Below are 17,047 nucleotides of genomic sequence, written 5' to 3' on the forward strand. Positions count from 1 at the left end.
GGGGACTGATAACTTCAGATGTTAAGTCCCATAGTGCTCAGTGTCATTTGAACCAAATTGTAGGACTTCATATGTACATCCCGGGATTGAATGCAGTAAGTAAGCATTTTTTTTTTTTTTTCAAAACTGACCCATTATTGATTATGTGATAAAACAAATGCCTTCGATTATAAAATTGCCAATGCAATGATTTTCAAGTGTAATATAAGCATTTCATGTGCCGGGTTATACGACAGATGTGTTAATGCAGTTCACTTAGGGTATTAATAAACATTGTTGTGATGTAAAGTGCATTTATTCAGAATCATGTTTCAGATATCCTAATGTTGTGTTGATAGAGTATTTCAGAAATTATTGATCATCCTTTTCAGGTTTCCATTATTTTCATGCGAAAAATCGGTAGCTTAACGTATTTTATGGTTGTTCATTCCCTTGTGTAAGATTGGGGGTACGTGGGGTGTGTGGATTTTGACTAGGAAATAAACGGAAACAGTCAAACTCTACGTGAATGAAGCACTTAAAGGAGAAATATTATCCCAACTCAGCGTCTCTTTTGTCCAACTTACATAAAGAATCTACACATCCACAATATCCACAATATCTTTTTGAGATTTGATGTTCGGATTTACGTCTTGCTTCGGATTGTTGTAAAGCTAAGGCTAATAATTGTGGGTTCACTTTCTTACGGGAGCTGCTCAAAGTTTCAAACCACTCACCACCCGGAGTGTCTCGTCTGATTAACCGATTCCCTTATTATTCTCTGCTCTGGTGGACGTCTTAACAAGACTTCCCCGTCGTACAGCAGGGTTTCCGGCGGAGATACCGTGAAACATAGTACGGCACTGCGGAAGCAGAACGTGGCCTCGTAGAGAGGAACACTAGAGTGGCTGCAAAAGGGAGGAAAAGGGCAATTCGTCCGTTCACATGAAAAGAATCTCTGCGCACCGTGAAAGGTGTCCAATTAGGAGCTACAAAAGCGCCCCGTCTGGCGAATCATTACCCGTGTAAATTGTGAGACACAGCGGTGAATGCAGCGCCCTCTGTGTGACGCGTACGTCGTTTAATTGGATGGGTGCTTCAGTCCCGCAAAACTCATCGCCAGCCGCATGCGTTAAAATGCCGCGATCTCGGTAATTAGCATAGTTTGCCAGAGCAGACCAGACCGCATCACTACGAGTCACCCCGCCGCACAAGCAACGAGGACTGGTGACGGGTCAAACCGATTATTACCCGCAGAACTAGGCTCGCGTCCAAATCCCACCGCCATTCCGAGCGCTACGAAAACATAGTGTCCTCATCGAATGTGGCTGTTCAAGAACTGAAAAACAATGAAACGTGAAAAGCAAGTCACATACAAATTATGAAAAAGGGGCTCAAGGATGCAACAGATTTGTTAATAAATTACACTGATCTGCTAGAAATTTGTTTTAACTGCTAGACTCATCTTCGCCCAGAAACCGTTTCTGTTTGTAGACGTACTGCTCTCGTAATCAGCTAAGTACGCGGACTGCTAATGACGCTATAGCCCGTGTACAGCGCAACGGCTTGGACTTGGGAAATTCTTGCCCTGGCAGTCCGTTATCGGTCGATTCCGTAATCACATTTGCGCGTTGCTGTATAAGTCGAGGATATGGAAAGACGGAACTCAGTCGGCGAGATCCCTCGCCGTCGTGTGCATCTTGTGTATCGCTGGCGTCCTACCATTTATAAAACCATTCTCGATGTCGAGACTAATTATAAAGTGCGGAACAGCTAAAGGATATGCAAGTGGCATCATGTGAGTTTACACTAACGGGGTGTTCTCGTATCTCCCTTCCACGTCCAATGACGAATAGCAAGTCTTCGTACAAATGGTGAAAACAATGGCTAATGTTTATTTCATTCGTACAAATGGTATTGGTCCAAATGGCTCCCATAAACATCTGAGGTCGTCAGTCCTCTAGTACTTAGAACTACTAAAACCTAACTAACCTAAGGACATCAGACACATCCATGCCCGAGGCAGGATTCGAACCTGCGACCGTAGCGGTCGCGCGGTTCCAGACTGAAGCGCCTGGAACCGCTTGGACACAACGGCCGGCTCAAACGGTATTATATGATTGTGCAGTAACAGGACTCATAATCATATCGCCTTTCCATATCGACACAGAAAGACAATTGCTGTAACTGGTTTTAGCTAACACGTGACAACGTGTCTCTTATTATCTGTTGGAAACGTAATCTTATTTTTTAAGACGCTGCCCATTACGGATTTTCTGCTGGTGCATAATCGATTTGAATGGCTCCACTGATAATAGTCCACTGGAGTGAGGTCTCGTGACCTTCACGGCCATTCCTGCCGGATCATGTCGTCCGATCCAAAGTCCAGTTAACTGATGGTCTAACCAACGGCGCCCTTCAGTGACCTAACCCTCCGTTGCTGGCGCGGATGAAACTCGTCATTCCTATGACTTTCCTGCTCATTTTTATCTGTCAGGACAGGATTGAGTTAGTGCCATTTTCAGTACCTTTCTGTTAGCTCTCCGTCTGTTAGCTCCAATCGTTGTTGGCTTTCAGTTACGAAGACACATTGTTTATGAAACACGATTATAGTCTGGACACACTTGTCATCCACGCGAGTTCTGCTGCCACAATCTGAAACAACGTAAGTCTGTATTACTTTATTGCTTTCCTAGTTTCAATCGATAATTCATGTGCGTAAGTTTAGACACATTGAAATTGGTTGCAATTACCTTCCATGTTACCTAATATTCTCTTTTTTCTTTGCGGAAGAAATGTCAAAAAGGTTCAAATGGCTCTGAGCACTATAGGACTCAACTGCTGCGGTCATTAGTCCCCTAGAACTTAGAACTACTTAAACCTAACTAACCTAAGGACATCACACACATCCATGCCCGAGGCACGATTCGATCCTGCGACCGTAGCAGTCGCACGGTTCCAGACTGCGCGCCTAGAACCGCGAGACCACCGCGGCCGGCGAAGAAATGTCAAAGACAAAAAAACCTCGGACAGAGTATAGTAGAGATCCTAAAGTATGAATCGAACGGTTCAGTGAGCTGAGTGATGAAGATGCTAAGAGTGATAGCGCTGACTCAGCGACTGAGGATTGTGTTCATGAAAGCGGTCATGATTCAGGAACAGAACAAGAAGTGTCAGAAAATGATGAATATGAGTCAAAGGAAGAAGTAGTTCAAGAGGATGCATTTGTTTAGGGAACGATGGACTAACTAAACTGAGGAAGCCGGCCGATGTGGCCGAGCGGTTCAAGGTGCTTCAGTCTGGAACTGCGCGACCGCTACGGTCGCAGGTTAGAATTCTACCTCGGGCATGGATGTGTGTGATGTCCTTAGGTTGGTTAGGTTTAAGTAGTTCTAAGTTCTAGGACACTGATGACCTCAGCTGTTAAGCCCCATAGTGCTCAGAGCCATTTTTTTAAACGGAGGTAAAAGAAATATCCTACCAGTGTTGGAGGCAGACCTTCTAATTTTATTACGCATTTGCCTAGGCCAAAAAATCAAGCTCGTATGAAAAAGACAGAAATAGAAATTCTGAATTTGTTCTTGGATGAAAACATAATAAGCATTATCGCAACATCCACTAATATATACATCAATTACGTTCGTGGTAACTTCTCTAGGAAAAGGGACGTTAAAGAAACAGATGCGATAGAGATCAGGGATTTCATTGGTTTGTTATGTCTATGTGGATCTTTGAGATGTTCTAGGAAGAGTATATTGAAATTGTGGGATAACTAAAAGGGAAACGGACTTCAATAATGTTATTTATGCTTAAGTGAAAACCGTTTCAGGTTTCTGTTGAGGTGTCTGAGATTTGATAATATCGCAGGGAGGTTGACAAGTTGGCTGTTTTCAGAGCTATCAGAGAGGTAATTGAAGTATTCACAAGCAATTGTCAAAGATATTTTTCACCTAGTGAATATGTTACTCTTGACGAACAGCTTTAGGCATTTAGAGGAAACTGACCGTTCAGGCAATATATTACTAGCAAAGCAGCAACGTATGGGTTAAAACTGTTTACATTGGTTGACGTGATAATAGCTTTAGAACTTTACGCCGGTAAGCAAAAGAGTAACCATGTATTGCCAGTAATTCAGCTGAAGATATTGTTCTTCGAATGGTAAAACTGTTTCAAACGTTAGAATACATTAAACTGTGTACAAATATTAAATGTATTATGTTTAGATTTAATAAAAGAATCATAAAACCAGTCATAAAGTCCGTTCAAAATATACAAATAGACCGCTTCCTTGTGGATGACACCAGTCATCCGTGCGAGTGACGATGTCACGAATTTTTGTGCGGGAACGGAGGGTTAATGTGGTGGTACACCATCTTGCTAGAAGAAAGATCCAGAGAAGCAATCACTGTTGCCCAGAATTTCATGAAAATATCATTTTTCAACACATCATCGCTCTGAGGATTCATTCAGCGAGAAAATGACTGACACCCCAAATACTGCAACACATAATTACCCGCACCTTCCCTTTTCCAGCCCGACATCCAATGTGGATCAATTTGTTACCGACATAAAATTTCCTCACCTGAAAAAAAAGGAAAAACGAAAGGAACAATGTCATGATGTTCAGTGCCTATTCACATAAGTCTTCCCTAGAGTTAAGACCTGTCCGTCGTGCTCTGTCATATGTTGTAACACTGCAGTTGATATGAGTCCCACTTGTTAGCTTGTCAGATGTGCATGGAAAGCTTTGGCTGATTAGAGAGACACGTCGGGTCCTGTTTTTGCGCTGCCCATCGGTGCTCTTACATATGTTGCCGTGTCTTCATGTGTTCACGAGTCAAATGCCTCTGAGCACGATGGGACTCAACATCTGAGGTCATCAGTCACCTAGAACTTAGAACTACTTAAACCTAACTAACCTAAGGACATTACATACATCCATGCGCGAAGGCAGGATTGGAATCTGCGACCGTAGCGGTCACGCGGTTCCAAACTGAAGCGCTTACAACCGCACGGCCACACCGGCCGGCGTTCACGAGTCCTCACGGAAATGTACGGGTGTGCATGTAGTGTTACCAGTCTACGATGTTGATGTTTGCGTGTTTTCGCAATAGCTACGGTCTGCGTGTGAAGTCGTCGACGTTTGCTTTAACACGTCATCATTCCAACCAAGGCTCGGCAGTCCTGAGTGCCATCTGTAATCATGAATTTATGTCCGATGGTTCCCAGTCTTGCGCAAGGCCTAAATGTCTAACGTAGTGTTTTGCATTGCTGGAAAGTAATTACTGTTGAGGCTGAACAAGATGGGCGCCAGAATGCTTCCCTTGGGTACTCCGGCTTGGATACTGTGTTGTATCGAATGTTTGCCCTGTACGTCGAGTTGAAACATCTGTCCGTGAGACATGAATGTATGAGACGGATAAATCCGTCGGGGAAACCAGCAACGCTTAGTTTGCGTATGAGGCCGTTGTGCGACGGTCGAAAGGTTTCTCGATGTCCAGGAACATGGGGTCTGTTGCTTTGTTTGTGTTGTAGCCAGGTATTACATGCTCGACTACGCGGAGGAGGTGTTGTACTGTTGAGTGATGATTCCTAAAGGCGAATTGCTGCGGTCTTAGGGCGTCACTGGCGATGCAACGCCAAGTGGTGCGTTGTAACATTACCTTCTCAACAATCTTGCTGAGCGAGCAGGGCAGACCTTGGCCGCCTTCCAAAAGTTCTTTTAGAGAAGGAATGCAAGTATCTGGCTCGGTTGCACACGCCAGGGCGTATGACATTCGTTATGTGTGCAAGGTTTTCTACGTCTCTATCCGTGAACTCCTGGAGGACATGGCTTTTAATGCCATCGGGTCCAGTGGTTTCCTAGCATTTGTATGCTTGGTAGCCCAAGTAGTATGATTTGTACCTGTACCTCTGATTTCGTCGCGCGTAGGCTGGGCTGCAAGTCGTGTAGCCTCCTGGTCCGTTTCAGGTGTGAATAGTGGGTCTTAAGGAGCCAGATTCTGCATGAAGGTCGCTGCAACTGTTGTGGCCATAAGCTCGCGCAGTACGCATGGCCTTCTGGTCCTTGTAGAGTAGCTATGTAAGAGTCTGGTTAGCTTCCACACGCCAGGTCATATGGTATCTAGCCCTGAGAATTTCTGCCCGTCATTGCTCGTTCCTAAATGTTTGTATTTTCTCCCGTATTAGTGCTTGGAGTCTGTTAACCTGTAGTTTGTAGTTCGGGCACCTGGTACGCTGCCAATATCTACTGAGGCGGTTCCTCATTGAGGTGAGCCCCAGGATTTTCTGGGGCTAGGTCGTCGAGTGTTGTGGTGTTTGTAACATTACAGGACATATTGGGACATATTGAAGTATTCGATACTGTAGACTTTTAGGGGATGTCGATACAGATATGCAAAATGTAAAGGGAAACTTTGGTGATGTTTAAAATATTGTACTGTGTCAATATTAGGACATTTTGCACAGAAAGAACAAAAATAGAATTAATGTAAATATATATTAGTGTTAGTAACCTATTTTCATTCAATTTTGTAATTATATTTCATTTTGTAAAAGAAAGACTCACTGTTTGCTGTAGCTCTGATTAATTGTATAAATTATCAGCTTTGAGCTAAATTATTTCGTATAATATGGACAAGATACTTTTAAAAACTCACCAGCTAAAGAGAAAGTCTCTAAATCAACGTTTAATGCACACTTCTGGAACTTTCTATGGAGAAATTCTATATTATGATCGCAAAAATACGAAAACTTGTGAAAACTGTTCCATAACCTAATTTCGAAAGACGATTTGTATCAAGAAATATTGCTAAAAAGATTTATTTACGTTTTGAAACACGATTTAAATCATTTTACATATAAATAGTTGTTCTAAATCACTCAAGAAATATCCAGAATCAAATGTCAAGATATTTCTGGAAACATCGGTACAAATCTGGTGAAGGTTATCCAGAAGCTGGTAGAAAAATGTTATAAAATCTATTTGGAAATTATGCTTGTAAGAATTTATATGTACTGATCCTTTTACTTACTTTAATCTGTACTAAAATTCTGTAATGTCTAATTTAGTTTTAAGTCGTGAATTGCTATCGTATTGTAAACAAAACATTGTCAAAGACTCTCATTGTTTGGAAAGATATTAATACACCTAGGAGTTGCCAGTTCGGATATGCAGTGCGGTTAGCTCGGAGAGTCAGTTGTTGAGTCTGTGAAGTCTGTCAGTTCTGTTTGTAAATAAACGTCTGTAATGAAGAATTACTTGTTGTCGTCAATATGAACTCAAGACCTTTTGCACGAAGCAGACACCTCCTAATGCAACGTTTTAATTTGGCGTTGAGGAGCTGAAATATTATATGTTGTATGTGGAAAGGCGTGAGACTTCGTGTTTTAGGCCGTTTCCTACGTGAGCGATAGAAGCGACCGACGTCTGGATAACGCGACACTCCAGCGACAAACAGCAGCCTCGGGCGAAAAGGTTCAGTCCTGCGTGCGAACATTTTAACTGACTGAGCTACAGTTCTATATACTGTTTACATTGCGTCGCGAAGTATATTTTTAAGGTCGTGCTAAAGTATTTGATCTTTAAGTGTGTACACACCTATCCCAGTATATCACACACATTAAACTCCTAATAAATTAGAATGAACAACCATGAAATTTTACAGATATTTGATGTTGCGAAAGTAATTCATCAGCAGCCAGTGTTAAGGCCAAGTGCGTCAGTTAATAGTCTGTAAAAGTAAACGATACAAAATTTTTGAAAAGAAAGCCAAACGTTCTGTGAAATGATTTGTCTAAAAGCATGAAATAAAAAATATTACGAAGCGTTTGATGCACCTCATTTTCTGTTCATGATTTCAAGCATCATTCAAAGGCACGTAGAATGTTTCCCTGGTCTATTTATTTCTTTTACACAAATCACTTGACAAAATATTTGACCGATTTAGTTCGTTTTTTTATTTTCAAATTTTATTCTGAAAGCATGATCTCACTGACTCCTCATTTCCGTTCGTGACGTCTTCCGTTCTCGAAAATCCTGACTATGGTACTTGACTCGAAGGAAGCCTTTTTGACATTTAAATGCCGCACCAATGGGTGTTGTTATGTGAAAAATAGCTAGGCTTTGAACAGATAAACTTTTTGACATTTCATTTACCCAGCTTTCCGTGAAATATTTCAATTTTCCTCAAATCGTTAGTTAATTTTTCCTTAATTACCCTGATTACTTTCAAGCAGTTAAATGTTCTGATGCAAAAATAGATCTCATATTGATCTCTTTGATACCCCGTTTGCCTGTTTCTCTCTTTCTTTGGCTATGAAAATTCGGACAAAACCTCATGGTGTAATTTACAGGGAGTCTTGTTTTCGCTCAGCTCACACGTTTACCAAAACGAATCGAGTGTATATCATACGATGAAATAGTCCTTTCTGCTTGCTGTCATTTCCAAAAGACGTCGTTTCGATATCTTGAACCGTTTATGAGATACAACGATTTTTACAATCACATGGTTCTCGAAGCGCAGGAAAGGATGCGGACGCGCCGTGAGCGAACTTTCCGCGGATATAACAATCAGTTCTCAAAATGAAAAAAGGTATCATTCCGGTCTCAACTTTAAATACAATTTAGATATATTGGTTAGATTTCAAACGCAATGATGTATAGCTTTAAACGAACTATATGGGAAGTTTACGCAATGTGATTTTATCTCTGCAAATTCTTAAAAATTTCATGCAGCCATGTATTCAATTACGTGGAGCACAGTAACTATGACGAATAACCTTTATCGAAGAAAGATACCAAGCTATAAGATATGAATTAATCAAATTTTTTCACAGAATAGCTTTCTTAAAATCGGATGATAAGTATGCCATAGCCGCCGTGGCGTCCGTTCCACTGCTTTGCCGATAAGACACGTGGCTGTCGCGCATGCCGCAGCGACAAGATTCAAACACGTTTGAATTCAAACGCCGCTAGTTGTAGCAAAGAACAGGAAGTGTCACGGATGTCGCCCACGTAGGACACATCTGTAACTGTACCTGCGGTTGTGTTTCGTCGCCTGAAGCTGTCGCGCGCTGTCGGTCGCTTCTGCCGCTCACACTGGACACGGCCTTAGACAGCAGTAGAGAGAGCCTCCACCACCTCCTCAATTTGTTGTGTGTTGTTAATTTCGTGAGTGTCCGGAATACGACTATCAAGCATTTTCTAGACCAGGGTCAAATTCGCGCCCTTGTAGTTCAGTATTTTGAGTGGTTCCGTGTCCTGCAGTGTGCAATATTACAGGCATGTGGTCTGCTCCAGATCGTTTTCAACCGTAAGGCTGAGTGTGCACTTTATAAAGACTGTGTCTAACACGTTTGGACGTACGTAGGGACATCCGGCCCAAGTTTAATATAGTTTCGGCCTAGTGCATGTTCGTATAGTTGTTTACCGTTGCAGGTACGTATTCATGATTTCCAGTCGGGGTGTTTTGCTTTTAAATCTCCAGCGGCGATTACCCGTGGTGCAATGTTGATAACTGTACTTATAGCGCGTGTGACTATGTTTTTAGGCGGTTTGTATAGCGATACCAGTGCTGTGTTGGCTCCGTTGAACTTGATCCTGAACGGCCATAGCTCTAGTCTCTCAAGTGTTCGTGTGTTCTATGTGTTCGCGTATGATGATGGCTGTGCCGCCCCCTTCCTGCTGTCCATTCGGAAGGTACGATAGACGCAATAATCTGGGGTGTTTAGCTGTCTGTGCGGCATAACCAATGTTCCCCTATAAAGGGCGACTGCGATACACTTTCCCTCCAATGCCGCAACCATTTTGGTTCTTTTGTTTATGATCCCTTTGGCATTTCAAAACAGGCTCTATGAGTTGGTGTTGACATTTGCGTTTCGGGGTTGGTGTGGCATGTTACTCATGTATTCATGTAGTGGTGTAAACAGTGGTGTAATTATAGTTTGTATGTTAGTCCAGTTGAGCGACATAAACTTTGTAAAAGAGTTGTCAGCCACACCCCATTATCCATATGAGTACTTCAGTGGTCCTGAGTCCGGGGAATAATGTCTATTATTCTTTGAGTGTTGATTTGATGTTGGGAGTGTCGGCCTGTGGGATATTAGTTGTGTTGGCGGCCGCTGGTACTTGTGTTGGCGATTGGCTCGCTCTAGCTTGTTCAAAATGGTTCAAATGGCTCGGAGCACTATGGGACTTAACTGATGAGGTCATCAGTCCCCTAGAACTTAGTTTTGTTTTAGCACAAGAGCCAACACCATGTTACGAATGGAGGCCGAAGTGCACGCGTTTTAGCTCAAGCAGACTAGCGTGAGGAGGGAAGAACTATACTGACGTGAGGTCTGGAACGTGACAAGGAATGAGAATTCAGAAAGCGGACGTAATTAGTTTGATACTTAACTTTAATCCATTAATGATGAACTTCGCTCTTGACCGTACATGATTCACAATATTATCTGTTCGGAATACATTCTGGATGATAGTACTTATAGTAACTGAATATGGTGTCTTGCTAGGTCGTAGCAAATGACGTAGCTAAAGGCTATACTTAACTATCGTCTCTGCAAATGAGAGCGTATGTAGACAGTGAATTATCTTTAGCAAAGTCGGCTGTACAAACGGGGCGAGTGCTAGGGAGTCTCTCCAGACTAGACCTGCCGTGTGGCGGCGCTCGGTCAGCAATCACTGATAGTGGCGACACACGAGTCCGACGTATACTAACGGACCGCGGCCGATTTAAAGGCTACCACCTAGCAAGTGTGGTGTCTGGCGGTGACACCACACTTACAACTACTTAAACCTAACTAACCTAAGGACAGCACACACATCAATGCCCGAGGCAGGATTCGAACCTGCGACCGTAGCGGTCGAGCGGTTCAACACTGAAGCGCCTAAAACCGTTCGACCACACCGGCCGGCCTGGCTTGTTCGTCAGCTGTTTGTGGAGTAGTTTTGGGAGCTTACCTGTGTGGTCTCTGAAGTGAGTGGGTGTGTTGTGTGTGTCATTGGGATGGCATATACACTCCTGGAAATTGAAATAAGAACACCGTGAATTCATTGTCCCAGGAAGGGGAAACTTTATTGACACATTCCTGGGGTCAGATACATCACATGATCACACTGACAGAACCATAGGCACATAGACACAGGCAACAGAGCATGCACAATGTCGGCACTAGTACAGTGTATATCCACCTTTCGCTGCAATGCAGGCTGCTATTCTCCCATGGAGACGATCGTAGAGATGCTGGATGTAGTCCTGTGGAACGGCTTGCCATGCCATTTCCACCTGGCGCCTCAGTTCGACCAGCGTTCGTGCTGGACGTGCAGACCGCGTGAGACGACGCTTCATCCAGTCCCAAACATGCTCAATGGGGGACAGATCCGGAGAAATTGCTGGCCAGGGTAGTTGACTTACACCTTCTAGAGCACGTTGGGTGGCACGGAATACATGCGGACGTGCATTGTCCTGTTGGAACAGCAAGTTCCCTTGCCGGTCTAGGAATGGTAGAACGATGGGTTCGATGGTGGTTTGGATGTACCGTGCAGTATTCAGTGTCCCCTCGACGATCACCAGAGGTGTACGGCGAGTGTAAGAGAGCGCTCCCCACACCATGATGCCGGGTGTTGGCCCTGTGTGCCTCGGTCGTATGCAGTCCTGATTGTGGCGCTCACCTGCACGGCGCCAAACACGCATACGACCATCATTGGCATCAAGGCAGAAGCGACTCTCATCGCTGAAGACGACACGTCTCCATTTGTCCCTCCATTCACGCCTGTCGCGACACCACTGGAGGCGGGCTGCACGATGTTGGGGCGTGAGCGGAAGACGGCCTAACGGTGTGCGGGACCGTAGCCCAGCTTCATGGAGACGGTTGCGAATGGTCCTCGCCGATACCCCAGGAGCAACAGTGTCTCTAATTTGCTGGGAAGTGGCGGTGCGGTCCCCTACGGCACTGCTTAGGATCCTACGGTCTTGGCGTGCATCCGTGCGTCGCTGCGGTCCGGTCCCAGGTCGACGGGCACGTGCACCTTCCGCCGACCACTGGCGACAACATCGATGTACTGTGGAGACCTCACGCCCCACGTGTTGAGCAATTCGACGGTACGTCCACCCGGCCTCCCGCATGGCCACTATACGCCCTCGCTCAAAGTCCGTCAACTGCACATACGGTTCACGTCCACGCTGTCGCGGCATGCTTCCAGTGTTAAAGACTGCGATGGAGCTCCTTATGACACAGCAAACTGGCTGACACTGACGGCGGCGGTGCACAAATGCTGCGTAGCTAGCGCCATTCGACGGCGCGGTTCCTGGTGTGTCCGCTGTGCCGTGCGTGTGATCATTTCTTGTACAGCCCTCTCGCAGTGTCCGGAGCAAGTATGGTGGGTCTGACACACCGGTGTCAATGTGTACTTTTTTTTCCATTTCCAGGAGTGTAGTAGTGTGTGTGCTGACTGGTGTCCTGTTGTCTGTGTACTTGTTGTTGTGTGGTCGTTTTCCCGCTGTTCCTGAAGCTTCTCCTTCTCCACTTTCTCTGCAATTGTGCCTGTCTCCAGGTAGGTGCATTTTCTGTGGCTTGTGGTGGGCTGCACTCCATGGTCTCCGGAGGAGGGGGGGACGGGGTGGGGCTTGGTGGTGTTTTTATGTCTTCTGGTTTAACCGATGAAGGTGTGGTATTGGGTTTTGTATGTCTTGTCTGTGTGTCTGTTGCTGCGGGTGTTTGTTTTATGGGTGTGCAGCTCTGACGTTCCTCGGCCTGCCCCATGCTGCTGGGGATGCCACTCCAGCAAATGAAATTCCATTTCTTACTGGGCACGTGGCAGGGGAGGGAGGAGGGTTCGGAGCTGTGATGGCCTCCTTTTAGGCAATGTAAATGCGTGTGTGTGTGTGTGTGTGTGTGTGTGTGTGTGTGTGTGTGTGTGTGTGAAATCTTATGGGACTTAACTGCTAAGGTCATCAGTCCATAAGCTTACACACTACTTAACCTTATCCGAGGAACAAACACACACACCCATGCCCGAGGGAGGATTCGAACCTCCGCCGGGCGAGCCGCACAGTCCTTGACTGCAGCGCCTCTGACCGCTCGGCTAATACCGCGCGGCTTTTAGGCAATGTACCTCCTGTAGTTGGTCATATGTAAAACTAGCACACTCATGAACAGTAGGAGGAGACATACTCCTTAGCAACATGTAGAATGAAAAGCCGCTATGATGACCATGGCAACGCATGGTGGAACTGCCTCCATGGTGTATAAAGTTTCTCTGTTGCCCCCCTCTCCACACAAATCCCGCAAGTACGAGTACCTCTCTCACTGCCCCTCTCTGCTCCTGAGGCTGATGTGTGGTTTGTGGGGAGCTCAACTGCGCGGTTATCAGCGCCCATACCAATTCCCAACCTCCGCACAGTCCAAATTCGCCACTTTCGTAAATGGTGATGAAATGACGAGGACAAGACAGAAAGCCAGTCATCTCGAGGCAGGTGAAAATCCCTGACCCCGGCGGGAATCGAACCCGGGACCCCGTGCTTGGGAAGCGAAAACGCGACCGCGAGACCACGAGCTTCCGACTCTCCTGCTCCTGTATGTACATATTTTGACATGTAAGACACACAGAAAATTCAAGAATAGGGCAATATCCTGTAAAACAGGCAGAAATACCTGAAATTGAAATGAAACACATGTGGTAAGCGATGTAATATCTACAACATTTTTTACGTGTCCAGAAACGGTTGAAGATGAAGCATGTAAACACCTGTCATGTGTACCCACATCTGTAGCCAAGGCCGCTAAGTTATCAACTGATGGGAGTCGCTTTCATCAGGTAGGTCGCAGACGCACGCCTGTGTTGTGGTGCTCCACTCGGAGGCAACCTGTTCGAGTTCTAGTAAGTGTGAATATAGGGAGTCAATGAAAACTCGAAATGTAGTGGAATGTACATTGTATCTATTACATCATGAACTACAAACTCTAGGGTGATTCAAAAATCGAATAATTGCAGTGCTAAGGTTACATTTATCTCGAATGTGTGTGGCTGCTCCTTTATAAATCTCTTGTAAATTTTCAAATTTTCAGCCCAGTCTGCATCAACTCATTAAAAAAAAGTTCTGAAATTCCATTACTAACGAAAGCGGATAAAATAATGTTTTTAAGTGCCTCGCCTGTTAATGTATTTAACTGTAAGCTATCATAAAAGTAGTTGCGTGGTGTGCCATGTTGACATTCGGGAGGACGACTGTTCAATCCCGTCTCCGGCCATCCTGATTTAGGTTTTCCTTGATTTCCCTAAATCGCTTCAGGCAAATGCCGGGATGGTTCCTTTGAAAGGGCACGGCCGATTTCCTTCCCCATCCTTCCCTCACCCAAGCTTGCGCTCCGTCTCTAATGACCTAGTTGTCGACGGGACGTTAAACACTAATCTCCTCCTCCTTCTCCATGGTGACAAAATACGATTTGTTTGCTTCGTTGGTCCTCTGTTCTACTAAAATGCTGAAAACATATTGGGAATCAATTAAGAATATTGATAGGAGACATGACTTGTGCTTGCTAATGAATTGGATTGTATTTGGATGCGTATGATCTAAATAGAGCGTGCTATTTATACCCAGACTACTGAATGCTTGCAGTTCACATAAAATATTAAAAACGGAGAATAGCTCGTTTCCTATACATACGAGATACGGTGTACTAAAAACGCGCAGTCACTTGTAATGAATGGGAGTTCTTTTCTTCCCACTTCGTGGAACCTTCAGAGAAGGACTTTTCTATTACTTTCTTTTTCTTTTCATTCAAAATACAGGCACAAGTTAAGTGAAATTGCCCCCTGTCTTGATCACTAATTTTGTCATTAAATTTTATGCTGTTCTTTGCACTTAACCCTTCAATAAAAGCTAGCCAGCTGTGCATTTACTGTCCTTAAGAGCACAGTGATTTTCTATTTCTGAGCAGTTCAGGCATATAACTCTCCCGGAAGTGTTAAATAAAAGCTAGGGGCGGGTTTTTGACCAGCGGGTGTAACGCGTCAGCGATCAGCGGGTCAGTCATTCAAGCAACACTCTGCCTCTCACATCAGACACCTGGACCACCAAAAACATCACGTTAGACAATGATCCTCAGTTACATTGCGTACTTTCATACGGCGAGAGGCGGGAACACCCAGGGACATTGTCAAACACAATCGTTTTCGTGGTTCAGGTGTTATGATGGGGAGCCATAATGTTGCATTGGCGTACTGACCTCCACGTAATTTGAATACGGTACACTCACTCTGACGGTATGCGCCTTTCGAATTTGCGTCATTTCAGGGTTACACTGGGCTCTGGCTCTCATGGATAAAATGCGTGAGCTCTTCGAACTGTGAAGGAGGTCATGGAACGAGTGGATATCCGATGGATGGACTGGCTGTTTCTCGGACTTAAATCCCATCAGGCACGTGTGGGACCTGTTGGGGAGACGCATTGGAACACTTCGACATGCACCAAACACCATCCAGCGGTTGCGAACCGTGCTGATGAAAGAGTAAACACCCTACCGCATGAACTCCTCACCAGCAGCGCATACATTGACGTCCGAGTTGACCACATACCCTGTAATGAAGCACGTTTCGCCTTTGTTAATATTCGGGAGACCACCATAAATCGCGGTGACTACAGTGTAATTATTGTCTTTGAATGAGGTGTTGGTCCCTTGCCTATTATTTCGTTACCTTTTGCACCATACTGTAGTAGTTTTTTCTGCGCATCGTGCAAATGTCACTGAGTTGTGTTATTTGGCAGTGATACATCACGTGAAATTCGTCCTTTTCCCCAACTGATCTAGTTTATTGACATCGCCATCAACAAGGCCTACCTTCCTTTTTATGTCTTACACAACAAAGATCACACTGACTTAATGATCTTACATAGCGTACTTTATTACAAGCTTCCTCTAGAAAAAGGTTGAGTTTACACCTTCGTTTGAAGCTCGCTTATCGCACCGCGCAGTCAGGAGCTTCGGCGCGAATTTCTGGATGTACTGTACAGGAAATATTGATGTCCCTACGACCTCAATACACAGGACATTAAGCTCTGCTCTGTGCTGGTAGTAAGCCCTGCACTGCTTCGTCGAGGTATTCGTTTAAGCGAATTTCAAATGTAATTTTCAATTAACCGCTTTGTTCACGCTGAATAATCAAGAGGCACGTAATTTCAATATTTCACCACCGATTAAATGTTAATCTCTGGTAGGGCGAAGCCGCTGGCTAAAATTCAATCCCACGAAAGAATTATAAACGCGACAAGGAATTAAGTGAGACTCAGATTTCGTTACACCCTTTAAAATATTTGTCTGTTTTGTCTGAATTAAGATTAGTTTTTCTCTCATTGTTTATTAGCTGGTAGTAAAATACACTGTAATAATCTTTCGGACATGTTGTACCATTGATTTCTTTTCTCATAGTTCCCTTTGAAGTGAAGGTACATTCGTGAAGTCCCTTAGAATATTCCCTTGTCTCTGCTTGCGACCTCACGCTCATCATTTATCAGGGGGTACTGCGCTCTTTTCTCTTCCTTTCTCTAACCGATCTAGTTTACAGACATCACCTTCGCTTTTCAAAGCCCATTTCTGTAACAAAAACTGTCTGCAAAAGATTTATATTACGGGTAATTCCTATTGTCGCACGATTTCGACATCTATCTGAGCTTGAGTTGTGGCTGAACGCAAGAACTTGCCGATAGTAAGCTCTGTTTGAGTGAGATTTGGCTTGTACAATCATCTTACAGAAAAGTCTTACAATACATTGATCAGTTTGATGTGAACGCAGTTTGTCCCTGTGTGAGGCCTATCCGTTAGACTCTTATTCAGTTATTTTAATGCCTTATTGTTACTGTTAGGAAAATTCAGACTCGTCTTTGCCTAGCAGCAACATTCGGCATTAGTAGAAATCAAGAATTACTTTAAAGCTACATGGCTCTGAGTGGCACACCATTCTTGTAGGCATTTTGGACAGTCCTCATCGATTTTTCAACTTATTCATGATGTGATCATGGGCGCTTCTAAATATGATTTCTGCCATTCTGTCACGTCTCTACGTCGA

The sequence above is a fragment of the Schistocerca gregaria genome, chromosome 1 (genome assembly GCF_023897955.1).
Source record: "Schistocerca gregaria isolate iqSchGreg1 chromosome 1, iqSchGreg1.2, whole genome shotgun sequence".
NCBI classification, from domain to species: Eukaryota; Metazoa; Arthropoda; class Insecta; order Orthoptera; family Acrididae; genus Schistocerca; species Schistocerca gregaria.